The following is a 15,807-nucleotide window of genomic DNA, read 5'->3' as shown; positions in this document are numbered from 1 at the left end:
TCTACGGTCCAAAATAGTGTACATTATATTATTTCTGTTTAGAACCTCTTTTTACCTTTCAATTCTCACTCGTATTGTTCGCTGGTAGAAAACAATCTCCATTCCGCTCTTTCGTTTCTCAATGTAGGATGCGCACATGTTGTTGCTTCAACCAAGTTTGGTTGCTGACATTTTGTGTGCCTCGCTTGTGTGATACTAGATTCTGGTGTGCTTACAGGACTTTGCTTTCTATGCTCTGTTGTCAGTGTGGTCATTGGCGTTATCAGTGGCGTTGTTTGTGTTGATAATAGTGTTAACCGTCTTGGTCCGGGATAAGAGTGCATTCTCCTTCTCTTCTTGATATTCTCGATGATGTCGTTGGTGTTGTCGGCAATTTCATTGATCTTGCCTTCTTCTCCTCCTGTGCTTTCATCTTCTCCTCTTGAAACCTATTTCTTTCAATCACTTCTGGGTTAGTAGGACAACTCGGTTTCGTATGGCCCTTTGAATTGCAACGGCTGCAATTTGGTCTGATTCTTTTTATGTTCTTCTCAGAGCCAGCTTTGATTCGGTCCCCTTTTTTCCTTCCCTTCGAGCCAACCATGGGAGGATTTTTCAGACTTGCGTCACATGGATTTTTGCCCGTGTCTGTTTCATCAGCAAGTGCAGTCATGACTTTTATTTTCATTTCTTGCATACACTCAAGTAGCACATTGTATGCTTTGTCCTTTCTGCAAGCATGTGAACATATATCGGACAACTCTGCATACACGAGACCAAATCTCATAGTTTCATCTTCTTGTGCGGTCATGCTGTCACCTTGACTTGTAGACAGTAGTCTCAAGCTATCTGACCAATTCCTGGTCCATCTGGGGATGATAAAGGATTTTGGAAGGTGTTCAACCATGCCTGTCTGGTCCATAACCTTAAGTACATGGCAGCACTGTGTGCCATCCCTACTCATCTTCTTGCAGTTGCACGTGTATATTTCCTTAAGCTCATCCACATCTACCCTGAACTCAGACCTATAAAATTCCTCACCTGGGTACGGTTTCCTGTCTTTATCTTGCGATGAGATCCTTTTTAAAAGGCATTGCCTACCTTTTGCAAGGTCGTGACACTTATAGTATGTGCAGTTGCGCAGCTCTAGCTGAAATTTCCTGAAAATTTCATTAGTGTATATTACACTTGCTTTTGTTTCAAGTGGAAAACCGGTCTCTCATGAAGGTACCTTCTCTTCTGTTCGGTGCCTTTTCTTGTCAGGCGTAGCAAGGCAATTTTGCTGAATGATGTTGTAAGCACCAACAAACATCGTTACGGTATCCTTGTGGTTCACATAATTTTTCCACATTGAGTTTGTGCTCTCACTACGTGTGGTCGTCGATGAGAATGGATAAAAGCAGTCCTTGAAGTAGGCTGGTACCCAGAATGTATGAAGTTCCCACAATGCATTCAGATGCCTGTTTCCTTTTGCTTTGTATTTTGAAATCGCTCTTTTCCACGAGCCTTCAAATTCATCTGCATTTAGTAAGTTTTTGATTATTAGATGTAACTCATCAGACATCCCTGGATGTTGCGCAAACACTGTCGCATTGTTCTCCTTCATGTTCTTCCGAATTTGCCACAAACAGAACCTGTGCCTGGTACTCGGAAGTGCTTGCTCTATCGCTGCCTTCATCGCCTTGTCCTGGTCTGTTATTATGAACTTTGGTTCCTTTCCTCCCATTGCCTCAACAAATGTACTTAGGAGCCATTTGAATGACCCTATCATCTCATCCTTTAAGAGGCCTATTCCAAAAAGGACGGAGGACCCATGATTGTCAACCCCTATTATTGGTGTAAACGGTAAACCATATATATTCGTAGAAAATGTCGTGTCAAAAGACACAAAGTCTCCGTACAGGCCATAATTCATCTTGCACAAGGAGTATGTCCAGAACAGGCTTCGCACCACATTGTTTCCATCGGTCTCTTCGACATGATGAAACCCTGCCCTCTTCCTGTGCATTTCTGCAAACAGCTTCATCGTGTCCTCGATATCTGTGTTCCTTTGTCTAGCTCTGTCCTGGCATGCAATGTTGCTTATGTCTATCGTGTCAAACATAATTTCCCGCCTCGTTTTACCCATAGCAGTGAGGATCTGCACGATTTTCCTTGGCTCTAGCCTTGCCTTCTTCAGGACCTGGATAAAAAGTTTCTCCTCGGGCCTCATGTTCTTATAGCACCTCATAAATTTCAGCATCCAATCACATGGGTGTAGCACATGGTTGTGCTCTAGCTGAACATTCCTTAAGTACCATACTCCCCTCACTCTATCTCTTTTTGTTGTTATTTCAACGGGACAACCTGTCCTAATCAAGCAATTGCTCCTTCTATGCTTCACAAGTCTCTCGGTCGTTTTATTCACACCTTCCTTTGTGCAACGGAACACTTGCTTGTCAACCTCCTTCTCGGGACCTGCTCTTCTGGTGGTTGATCGCTTCACCAAAAAACCAATCTTTCTGGCATACATGCAGAAGAAAAAGAAGGCATCGTCCCTTGTTTTGAAATGCAACCCATCCTCTGGTTCACGTGCTTGCGTCACTTCCTCGATCGACGGGAATGCGCTTCCTTTGAACATGTCATCCATTTCTTTCTCTTCTTGTGTTGCCTTCCCAATGTTGATGTTGTCCAACGTGTCTCCACTGGGGTCGTCATCATTGTCACTTGAGATATCATCCCTTTCATGACCAGGAATTAGCTCGTTTCTGACAGAGCTCCTACAGCTCGCTTGCTTGTCAGCTGCGGGGGCGCCATCACTGCTAGAGATCCAGTCCATCACTACTTCTCGAACGTTGTTGCCTCCTTCTATTCTGTCAACTTCACAAATGTTGTTGTTATCTGTTTCTCTAGTACCCGAAAACCCAAGGACTTGCACTCCTTCAACCTCAACATTTTTGTTGTCGCAATAGCCGTCCCTGTATACTTCTTGCTCCTCTGCAGGTTGTTTTCCCTTAAGGATGGCTAAAGGAATCTTGCAATTATTTGACTCATCTGTCGTGCTCCCTGTGAAGTCATGCACATGAAGGTTGAAAAAGATTAGATATCAGAGGCACCTGAGACATTTACATCTTATTTTATCGTTTTGAAAGCTTTAAAGCGGATGTAGAATAATGTAGCAGGATTGAGCAGTAAGTTTTTGACAGGAACATACGTGGTGTAAACCAGAAGCATGGATTTATGTCAGGTAAGATACAGGGTTGTGAACGCACTAAATCCATGTGCATGTGCATGTAAAAGGCACGTCCGTGCTTTTCTTTGCACTATACGATCAAAGAGGCACGGCCATGCTTCTGCTTTCACTCTACAATCTAAAGCAGGATTTACATACAGAGAACATGGTCGTGTCGTCACCTTTCTTTCCTCATGTCTGCACTCCTCAGCACATCTTGGCGACATCCTCTGTGCATTTGATATTTCGTTGACAATCTTGAATGCCATCAGAGATCCTCTGGAAGGACCACTCATGTTGAACGCCAATGGTGATCCTTTGGAAGGACCTTGCCTCGTCATCTTTAAATTGTCACCAGTATATCCAATCTGTTGAAGCCTTTGTTACTGGCGCGGACTGGCATGATCCCTGTTATTTTCCTCGCAAGCCTATGGCACACGAAAAGACAGATAAATTTTATTGATTAAATTCGAATAACACAAGTCTTTGACATAATTCTTGCTTGATCGACGTTGCTATCACCTCTCCTTTATTCTCATGCCGCAGATCAGTAAAGATTCTACGTCCAATTGCTGAGATACTGCTTCTGTGGACAACATTTAATGTTCTGACATCAATGATTCATCTCTCTCAATATTCAACATGGCCGTCAGAAAAAACCACTCCATCGGATCGACTGCTCTCCGCGACCTTTAAGCATTAACAATTAGGTGCATATGAAGTGTTATTATGTCTCAAGATTTGTAAAACAAGAAGGCTGAGTTTTAAAGTTTTTTAATCATTTACCTGGACTGACTGATTGGTACGGTTTCTATGTTGCAACTCTGGATTACAAACCAAAGTCCGGGACATTGCAGGAAAATTTACTGTGCTGCCTAGAATACTCATTTTAGCATTTGCCTACTGCACAGCTTGTTCCTGAATTGCACGCTTACCGAGCACTTGTTTCTCAACCTTGACTACATTCACCCCATCCTGTCTGGCATGAGCGTTTTGAATGTCATTTGCACTCTTTTTTTGTTATCCACCATGAGCAGTTTCCTAGATACTTGTCGTACTCAGGGACACTGAGGCGGAGAAACTCTAGATACTTGGTAGATAAGAAGGCTGGCAAAAGTCGAAAGAAGTGTATTTGATATACATGATGTTGATGTGTACTTTACTAGTACTCCTAGTAGCATGAGGGTATTGGATACCGGTTCGGTTGCTAAGTGATTAGTAACACGAAATGAAAGCTACGGCATAAACGGAGACTAGCTAAAGGCGAGGTGACAATACATGTTGGAAGTGTTTCCAAGGTTGATATGATCAAACGTCGCACGATCCCTCTACCATCGGGATTGGTATTAAAACTAAATAATTGTTATTTGGTGCTTGCGTTAAGCATGAACATGATTGGATCGTGTTTATTGCAATACGATTATTCATTTAAAGAGAATAATGGTTACTCTATTTTCTTGAATAATCACCTTCAATGGTTTATTGAATCTCGATCGTAGTGTTACACATGTTCATGATATTGGTGCCAAAAGATACGAGTTGATGATGATAGTACCACTTACTTGTGGCATTGCCGCTTGAGTCATGTTAGTATAAATTGCATGAAGAGGCTCCATGCTGATGGATCTTTGTACTCACCTGATTTCGAATCACTAGTGACATGCAAATCATACCACATGAGCAAGGCCTTGTTTTCATTGAGATGAAATAAGATAGTAACTTGTTGGAAGTGATACATTTTGATGTATGCAGTCCAATGGGTGCTGAGGCACGCAGTGGATATCATTATGTTCTTACTTCACTGACGATTTGAGTAGATACTAGAGTATTTACTTAATGAATCACAAGTCTGAAATATTGAAAAGTTCAATTCTGTTTCGAAGTGAAGTTCGTCGTAACAAGAGGATAAAATGTCTACGATATGATCATAGAAATGAATATCTGAGTTGCGAGTTTTGGTACGCAGTTAAGACAATGTGGGAATTGTTTCGCAGTTCATGCCACCTGGAACATCATAGTGTGATGATGTGTCTGAACGTCATAGCCACGCACTATTTGGTATGGTGCATCCTATGATGTCTCTTATTGAATTACCACTATCGTTTATGGGTTATGCATTAGAGACAACCGCACTCACTTTAAATAGGGCACCGCGTATTTCCGTTGAGATGACACAGTATAGACTGAGGTTTAGAGAAATCTAAACTGTCGTTTCTTGAAAGTTTGGGGGTTCGACACTTATGTGAGAAAGTTTCAGTCTGATAAGCTCGAACCCAAAGCGGATAAATGCATCTTCATAGGATATCCAAAACAGTTGGGTACATCTCCTATCTCAGATCCAAAAGCAAAGTGTTTGTTTCTAGAAACGGATCCTTTCTCGAGGAAAGGTTTCTCTCGAAAGAATTGAGTGGGAGGGTAGTAGAACTTGATGAGGTTATTGAACCATCACTTCAACCAGTGTGCAGCAGGGCGCAGGAAGTTGTTCATATGGCGCCTACACCAATTGAAGTGGAAGCTGATGATGGTGATCATCAAGCATTGGATCAAGTTACTACAAGCCTCGTAGGTCGACAAGGTCGCGTACTGCTGCAGAGTAATACGGTAACCCTGTCTTGGAGGTCATGTTGTTGAGCAACAGTGAACCTACGAGTTATGGAGAAAGCGATGGTGGGCCCAGATTCTGACAAATGGCTCGAAGCCATGAAATCCGAGAGAGGATCCATGTATGAAAACAAAGTGTAGACTTTGGAAAGAACTACTTGATGGTCATAAGACTATTGAGTAAAAATGGATCTTTAAAAGAAAGACAGACGATGATGGTGATAAATCACTATTAAGAAAAGCTCGACTTGTCGCAAAGATGTTTCCGACAAGATCAAACTGTTGACTATGATGAGTCTTTCTCACTCGTAGCGATGCTAAAGTTCTGTTAGAATTATGTTAGTTGTTGATGCATTATTTATGAAATATTGCACATAGGATGTCAAAACATTATTTTCTCAACGGTTTCTTTGAGCAAACATTGTATGTGATACAACCAGAAGGTTTTGTCGATCCTAAAGATACTAGCAAGTATGCAAGCTCCAGTGATCCTTCAATGGACTGGTGCAAGCATCTCGGAGTTAGAATATATACTTTGATGAGATGATCAAATATTTTGGGTTTGTACAAGGTTTATGAGAAACTTGTATTTCCAAAGAAGTGAGTGGGAGCACTATAGAATTTCTGATAAGTATATGTGGTTGACATATTGTGGATCAGAAGTAATGTAGAATTTCTGTAAAGCATACAAGGTTGTTTGAAAGGAGTTTTCAAAGGAATACCTGGATTGAGCTACTTGAACGTTGAGCATCAAAGATCTATGGAGATAGATCAAAAGCGCTTAATAGAAGTTTCAACAAGATGCATGCCTTGACAAGTTTTTGAAAGAGTTCAAAAATAGATCAGCAAAGAAGGAGTTCTTGGTTGCGTTGTGAGGTGTGAATTTGAGTAAGACTCAAAACCCGACCACGGCAGAATAAAGAGAATAGACGAAGGTCGTCTTCTATGCCTTAGCGGTAGAATCTAAAGTATGCCATGCTGTGTACCGCACCTGATGTGTGCCTTGACTCAAAATCTGTTGAGAGGTACAGAGAGTGATCCATGATTGAATCACTAGCAGCGGTCAAAATTTATCCTTAGTAACTAATGGACTAAGGAATTTTTCTCGATTATGGAGGTGCTTAAAGAGTTCGTCATAAAGGGTTACGTCGATGCAAGCTTTGACACTAATCCGAATAACTATGAGTAGTGAAACGGATTCGTATAGTAGAGTAGATATTTGGAGTATTTCCGAATAGCACATAGTAGCAGCATCTATAAGATGACATAAAGATTTGTAAAGAACACACAGATCTGAAAGTTTCAGAACCGTTGACTAAAACCTCTCTCAAGAGCAAGATGTGATCAGACCCCATAACAATATGGGTGTTGGATTCGTTGGAATCACATGGTGATGTGAACTAGATTATTGACTCTAGTGCAAGTGGGAGACTATTGGAAATATGCCCTAGAGGCAATAATAAATTAGTTATTATTATATTTCTTAGTTCATGATAATCGTTTATTATCCATGCTATAATTGTATTGATTGGAAACACAATACTTGTGTGGATACATAGACAAAACACTGTCCCTAGTAAGCCTCTAGTTGACTAGCTCAGTGATCAAAGATGGTCAAGGTTTCCTGGCCATAGGCAAGTGTTGTCACTTGATAACGGGATCACATCATTAGGAGAATCATGTGATGGACTAGACCCAAACTAATAGACGTAGCATGTTGATCGTGTCATTTTGTTGCTACTGTTTTCTGCGTGTCAAGTATTTGTTCCTATGACCATGAGATCATATAACTCACGGACACCGGAGGGATGCTTTGTGTGTATCAAACGTCGCAACGTAACTGGGTGACTATAAAGATGCTCTACAGGTATCTCCGAAGGTGTTCGTTGAGTTAGTATGGATCGAGACTGGGATTTGTCACTCCGTGTGACGGAGAGGTATCTCGGGGCCCACTCGGTAATACAACATCACACACAAGCCTTGCAAGCAATGTGACTTAGTGTAAGTTGCGGGATCTTGTATTACGGAATGAGTAAAGAGACTTGCCGGTAAACGAGGTTGAAATAGGTATGCGGATACTGACGATCGAATCTCGGGCAAGTAACATACCGAAGGACAAAGGGAATGACATACGGGATTATATGAATCCTTGGCACTGAGGTTCAAACGATAAGATCTTCGTAGAATATGTAGGATCCAATATGGGCATCCAGGTCCCGCTATTGGATATTGACCGAGGAGTCTCTCGGGTCATGTCTACATATTTCTCGAACCCGCAGGGTTTGCACACTTAAGGTTCGACGTTGTTTTATGTGTATTTAAGTTATATGGTTGGTTACCGAATGTTGTTCGGAGTCCCGGATGAGATCACGGACGTCACGAGGGTTTCCGGAATGGTTCGGAAACGAAGATTGATATATAGGATGACCTCATTTGATTACCGGAAGGTTTTCGGAGTTACCGGGAATGTACCGGGAATGACGAATGGGTTCCGGGAGTTCACCGGGGGGGCAACCCACCCCGGGGAAGCCCATAGGCCTTGGGGGAGACACACCAGCCCTTAGTGGGCTGGTGGGACAGCCCACAAGTGCCCTATGCGCCAAGGAGAAGAAAATCAAGAGAGAAAGGAAAAAAAAAGGAGGAGGTGGGAAGGAAGGGGGACTCCCTCCCACCAAACCTAGTCCAACTCGGTTTGGGGGGGGGGAGAGTCCTCCCCCTTGGACTCGGCCGACCCCCTTGGGGCTCCTTGAGCCCCAAGGCAAGGCCCCCTCCCTCCCACCTATATATACGGAGGTTTTAGGGCTGATTTGAGACGACTTTTCCACGGCAGCCCGACCACATACCTCCACGGTTTTTCCTCTAGATCGCGTTTCTGCGGAGCTCGGGCGGAGCCCTGCTGAGACAAGGTCATCACCAACCTCCGGAGCGCCGTCACGCTGCCGGAGAACTCTTCTACCTCTCCGTCTCTCTTGCTGGATCAAGAAGGCCGAGATCATCGTCGAGCTATACGTGTGCTGAACGCGGAGGTGCCGTCCGTTCGGTACTAGATCGTGGGACTGATCGCGGGATTGTTCGCGGGGCGGATCGAGGGACGTGAGGACGTTCCACTACATCAACCGCGTTCTCTAACGCTTCTGCTGTACGGTCTACAAGGGTACGTAGATCACTCATCCCCTCTCGTAGATGGACATCACCATGATAGGTCTTCGTGCGCGTAGGAAAATTTTTGTTTCCCATGCGACGTTCCCCAACAACATTACGCCTTGAGAGTTTATAATGCACAGAGACAAAGACAACATAGTATCAAAAATCTAAGGTTCAATAGATTTCGCCGCGAATGACTCTAGTTGTTTCAATTGATGCTATTACCTTCTTTTCGTATGCCCTTGCAATATCATTTAGAGAAAGACCAACATTGTTGCCCTGATCAACTGATCCGACCCTGGACATCTGGCAGGGCAAAAGAGTTATACCTCAAGCACCACATTCATAATGAAATCGAACACTGTTACAAAAAAATTACGGCCTGAAATTTCTTTATGCACACCCACGAAGAACAACTAAGGCGTCTGGACTGTCGAATATATAAGAAGGGATCGAATTCAAACTATGCCGCACACTACCTGCTGCTTCGAGCAAACTGAAAACCATGCTTAAAAAAATAAGGATACAAAAAACTAACGACAAAATCGAAGACGCATGATCAAAACACAAAAAAATATTATGGTGAGCGTGCTAGTTCATCAGGGTGGATTAAAAACGTCATGCGACAAAAATTAAATCTACATCATGCGTCGGGGAAACATCACGGGATCACTTGAAAAACCTTTATTTGCTGGATTCCCAGACAGTTCGGACCGGGTCCACTTCAATTTTCTGCGCGATCTACTTCCGTGATCAAGGCAACTCTCAAATCACCATGGGTGATTTTGAACGAGAAAGAATAAAGAGAGAGAGAGAGATGCAAACAAATAAAGAGAACATACTACTCTCTTTGCGTGCAGGAAAAGTCTTCGGTTGGACCTCAGACGTCGTACTGACAAATAGGCGCTCCAAAGTTTTCTTTGGCAGACAAGTGGGGTCACTTTTCCACCCACATCATGGAAAGACCGATATGCAGTCGAGCCGTACTAACATGTGGGCTCTACAATGGTTGCTCTTACTGACCAGTGGGGTCGGCCGTCAATAAATTCCAGATCTCATTTCGTTCACTCCCCATCTCGCGTCGGCGAAACAAATTTGGGGGTAGATATCATAGATTTACTGAGGAATTACTGGTTTATTGCTCATATAATTTCTCTCTACATCTACCTCTCCCCAAGACAAATCGTCCACCCTCTCCCTCATCTCGTGCGCCTCCTATTGAGGTAACAAATTACACTTTCTAGATACTACTTCATCCACGCAGCGCTTCGCATGTTGTTTCAATTTCTGAATGAATTTTTTTCGATCGTGCTATTCATAGTGTTACGATGAATGAAATTTCTGAATGAATAAAGCTGGATGAGAAACGCAACAGGAGGGAGATGGGACGCGAATTAAATTTATCGTAATATTTATCGAAATCCCATAAGTCATGGTCGCTAGTCGGCGAATCGGGGAATTACTTCCTCGTTCGTGACATGTGGTACTCATAGTGTTTCGATCGTGCTACTCATGGTGTTACCTACGATTATTCAGAGAGCTCAATGAATATATGTAGTAGTAGTTATGATTAGTTAACTCGCAGTTAACATATTTCTCAGTGAATATGCTAGTCGAGGTAGTAATCATAGTGTATCATGGCCTGTTATGTAGCAATGCATGGGATGGACTGCACTCCACAACTCTCAGAGACCCAGTCTCAAACTGTGGATGGTACGGAACTCATCACACAAGTTTTCATGGTCCCTTACCAATGATACGTCTCCATCATATCTATAATTTTTGATTGTTTCATGCCAATATTCTACAACTTTCATATACTTTTGGCAATTTTTTATACTATTTTTGGGACTAACATATTGATCCAGTGCCCAGTGCCAGTTCATGTTTGTTGTATGTTTTTTGTTTTGCAGAATATCCATACAAAACGAAGTCCAAATGTAATAAAAACTTACGGGGATTTTTTTTGGAATATTTATGATTTTTGGGAAGAAGAATCAGCGCGAGGCGATGCACGGAGTGCCCACAAGCCCTGTCGCCGCGGCCAGGGGGTCGGCCCGCGGCAGGCAGGCTTGTGGCCACTCCTTAAGGCGGTTGGATCCCTTCTTTCGCCGCAAGCAAGATAATATCCGAAGAAAATCGTGTTAAAATTTCAGCCCAATCGGAGTTACGGATCTCCGGGAAATTAAGAAACAGTGAAACGCAGAATCTGGGAGCGCAGAAACAGAAGGACACAGAGACAGAGATCCAATCTCGGAGGGGCTCTCGCCCCTCCGCCACCATGGAGACCATGGATCAGAGGGGAAACCCTTCACCCATCTAGGGAGGAGGTCAAGGAAGAAGAAGAAGGAGGGGGGGCTCTTTCCCCCCCTCTCCCGGCGGCGCCGGAATGCCGCCCGGGACATCATCGTGTGACGGCAATCTACACCAACACCTCCATCATCTTCACCAACATCTCCATCATCTTCCCCCATCTATATTCAGCGGTTCACTCTCCCGCAACCCGCTGTACCCTCTACTTGAACATGGTGCTTTATGCTACATATTATTATCCAATGATGTCTTGCTATCCTATGATGTGTGAGTAGATTATCGTTGTCCTATCGGTGATTGATGAATTGCTATGATTGGTTTTATTTGCTTGTGGTTATGTTGCTGTCCTTTGGTGCCCATCATATGATCGCGCACGTGGATCACACCATAGGGTTAGTTGTATGTCGATAGGACTATGTATTGGCAGGCTAGAGTGACAGAAGCTTCAAACCTAGCATAGAAATTGATGCATATGGGATTGAAGGGGGACCAATATATCTTATTGCTATGGTTGGGTTTTACCTTCATGAACGTTAGTAGTTGCGGACACTTGCTAATAGTTCCAATCATAAGTGCATAGAATTCCAAGTAAGGGATGACATGCTAGCAGAGGCCTCTCCCACATGATACGTGCTATCGATCTAGTAACGTAGTCAATTGCTTAGGGACAATTCCGCAACTCCTACCACCACTTTTCCACACTCGTTAGACACTCATAGTTGTTTCTTTATCTAACCAGCCCCTAGTTTTATTTACGTGTTCTTTACTTTCTTGCAAGCCCTCCTATCACTCCTACAAAGTACTTCTAGTTTCATACTGTTCTAAGTAAAGCGAACGTAAAGTGTGCGTAGAGTTGTATCGGTGGTCGATAGAACTTGAGGGAATATTTGTCCTACCTTTAGCTCCTCGTTGGGTTCGACACTCCTACTTATCGAGAAAGGCTACAATTGATCCCCTATAATTGTGGGTTATCAACCAACTAGAAAAGGAAAGGATAAGGACCGAGTCCAAACATACAGCGCACGGAAAGCTTGTTTAGGAGTACAGAAGGAAGAAGCAAATATCAGGACAACGGTAGGTTCTTTTTCTTAATGATTCCCATGTGTGTTGTTGCATTTGCTTTAAAAAATGAGTAAAACTCTTCTCATATGTGTTTCTTATTCACAAGACGTTCATATATAAGCCTCGCTTACGAAAGAAAGTTGCAACAGTCAAATCTATTCAATCAATACATTTCCTCAAAATTCAATTCTTGATTTTGTCTGCAGAGCTCTTAGAATGGCCGAGTATGAAGAAGATTTTAGTACAAAACTGATCCTTAAGAAGTTCACATATGTTTGTGACAAGCTCATGGACGACCAGAAGCAACTTGTCAGAGAAATTGGCTTTGGAAACCTATTAGAGTTGTCCTGCCAAGAGCTTCCGAGATGTCTCATTCGATGGCTTGTCCGTTACTTCGACAAGAGCTCCAATTCTTTCATACTGCCCAGTGGATTCACCTTTCTTATGAACTCTTACGCCGTGCACCGAATATTGGGAATTCCACTAGGAGGCAAAATGATTGCTAAAAGGTGCTCAGACACTTTCAGAGAACAGGTTAAGTCTGAAACAAATTGTGCCGCACAGACTCCAAGTATCATAGAACTGATTGATCTCATGACCCCTGAACTGTCAGGACAATTATTCCAGCGGGTTTTTGTGATGTTTGCAACTGCAGTCTTTCTATGCCCCACAACGTACAAGTGCGTAAGCCCGATTTACCTATCAGCTCTTGAAGGACCAACATCAAATATCCCGTCATATGATTGGTCAGGAGCTACACTAGAGAAGTTAGTGACATCACTCCAGACATTCAAGGATAAGGAATTCAGCGGCGCATTGTGTGGCTGCCTCCTGATACTAGTGGTTGGTTAACTACCTTTTTCTTTTAATTATTTTCATCGTAAATGTTGAGTGTCTGATCCAATTTCAACCTTTTTTATCTCCGGCAGATAAGCTATTTCGAGTACTTGGATATCAATGTGATGCCTATGAAAAATGATTTGACATCAAGACTACCTATCTGAGATACAGACGCTGTCAAGAAATATGCTAACCTAGACTGACTGTCGCCAGAGGATAGAAATTTTGGCAAACACCCTGTGAGTTTAGTACATTCTTTTGTAACTCTCTGAAATGTTACCTCAGCAGAATGATTTAGCTGTCGTTGCATTGATTTAATTTGAAATGTACTTATTGTCTTCTTGCAAAATCATCACAGCTGAAGAATATAACAAGCACACCTTTCTATCCACCAAATGCCTCTGAAAGGTCATTTTATCAAATGGGTACAAAACTAGAAGCCTATTTAGAATAGTTTGTCCCAGAATGCAAATTATCCTCGGTGAATCACTTCGACCAAATGATCATTTTTTTCGTCAAATTGTCAATGATTGTACATCATGTAAATTTTCAAAGTCATTCAACATATAAGTCAGCATGTATAGGAAACATGCTTCGTTTATATTACATGTGCCCCCTACCTGCAGTAGCTTAGTTGTGCTCCTTGATAACCAACAGAAAATAGTTTCTTGTTCTATGATGGTTATAGCCCTTACTTGCACGTTAAATTAGTTGTGCTTCGTACATTAGACTAGCTAGGTTACCTAATGGCTCAGTTAGGAGTAATCTCACTATACTTCCTGCAATACAACATTCCATACACATGATCTGTGTGTTATTATTCTATTACCGTGATATTGATATCAGATGCTTATTTTTTATATGTCTCTTTTGTAGGCTAAAGAAGATATTGCCAAAATCATTAACGAGATGTACACAGAAATGTTTTCTGTGATTCAACCCGTTATGGAGCAGAAACTCGAAAGTATTCTTTCTCTTGCGAGGGAACTTGGTACGAAGGAAGTCAAACAATCTGACGGCGTGTTCTGTAACTTAAAGAAGGATGAATTCATGAGAAAATAAAACTTTTCATCACTTCCTTCAACTTCTCAATCACTTGCTAATCACCAGAGAGAAAATCCTCACGGATCATGCAGAAGTGACTCGAGCAACTAGGTGCGTCCCTCATCATACTCGACGGAAAATATAAATGGTTGTTGCGGTACCCCTGTGTCACAAAACCAATATGACAAGGAACAGTTCACCACACAGCTATCCTTACAACAACAAACATCAACCCAGATTAAATTGTGTTTGGAGATAACTGAGATAGACCTCAAAAAAGATGACTTGGATGAAAAAACTAGGTCACATATGGAGGAAATGAAACAATTTATGAATAGCTGCCTCGATGGGTTACCTGTTAATGAAACATTTGTGCCAACATCCGAGCTATTGGACGAGTACACAGGAATGATACTAATCGATGAAAATTCATCAGAATTCACTACAGCCAACAACTCCACACCTTCCACAGAGGGCGAACCTGTAATGCAAGAACAAACGGAATCAAAAAAAGTTGCTCTTGCTGAAGCTAATACCCCAGATTGTACAAATGACAAAAAGCCAACTCATATCATTCACCAGCCTGAATCTCCTCCAATGATTCAAATACCAGAACCAACACAGTCAAAGAAATTTACTGTTGCGGGTGAAGGTAGCGGAGCAGGTGACCAGCATGATATTGGAGGAGGTGACCAGCATGATACTGGAGGAGGTGACCAGCCTAATTCTGGGATTATTCAAATGCCAGATATTGTTGCACGTTCCACCGGCAATGACACAATATTTGAAAAATTCCCAACAACCACGAAGGAGCTCAACGTGGTAGACACTGTTACCGACAAGTGTTCTTCTCCAAGCATGAAGGCCCAACTCAATGCCACTAGAAATTTTACTGTTGACAACAAGTTTGCTGAGTCCACCAGTGATGCATCACCAGACTCAAAATCACTTGCATCCACCAGTGATGCTCCATCAGTTGTCACTGGAAAAAAACTGGAACCTGTTATCGAGAATCAAACTAGCAATGTAAGCGTTGTTGTCTTCAAGAGTGTAAAGCAGCCAAACGAACGAATGACAGGTGACAAAAGATCATTGCACATGATGCCAAATGCAACTAATGAAGCCACACTGCCAACGAAGAAAAGAGTCAGGATAACAGAACCTCAACGGCAGTCACCCGAACACGAACCGAATAAGCGTCAAGTTGTTGACAACCTCACAGGCCTGCGTTATGATCCCTTCATTGATGATGACAGCATATGGTGTGACCCAGCAATATACGAAGAAATTGACAAGGCAACACAACAGAGGAGCAGCTCAGCCAACTCTGATAATGTAGGCTTGAAAGGATGTCTACCTCCTGATAGTATAATGCACATATCCGGGGCTACAAGCACATCAGCAAAATCCAACCTTACTTGTATTGAAGGGTCAACTATACCTACAACACCAGGTCCTAATTCAGTGTTACAAGTTAGTTACCTCTCAATGCCCGCTGCTACGCCACATTCTATCGGGTTAACACAATCTGCCTAGTCACGAACTCACATTCCTACATCAAACTCTGTGAGTTTAACCCAACCTGCCTGGTCACAAGCTCCAAGACCAAATAC

General features: G+C 42.5%; 1 pseudogene; it reads right to left on the bottom strand.

Annotated features, from left to right (window-relative positions):
- Positions 1-292: 292 nt before the first annotated feature.
- On the bottom strand, positions 293-3,531 carry LOC123399761 (annotated as a pseudogene).
- Positions 3,532-15,807: the final 12,276 nt, after the last annotated feature.

This window comes from Hordeum vulgare, chromosome 1H (assembly GCF_904849725.1).
Source record: "Hordeum vulgare subsp. vulgare chromosome 1H, MorexV3_pseudomolecules_assembly, whole genome shotgun sequence".
Classification (NCBI taxonomy): Eukaryota; Viridiplantae; Streptophyta; class Magnoliopsida; order Poales; family Poaceae; genus Hordeum; species Hordeum vulgare.
This window is presented reverse-complemented; position numbering and strand designations above follow the sequence as displayed.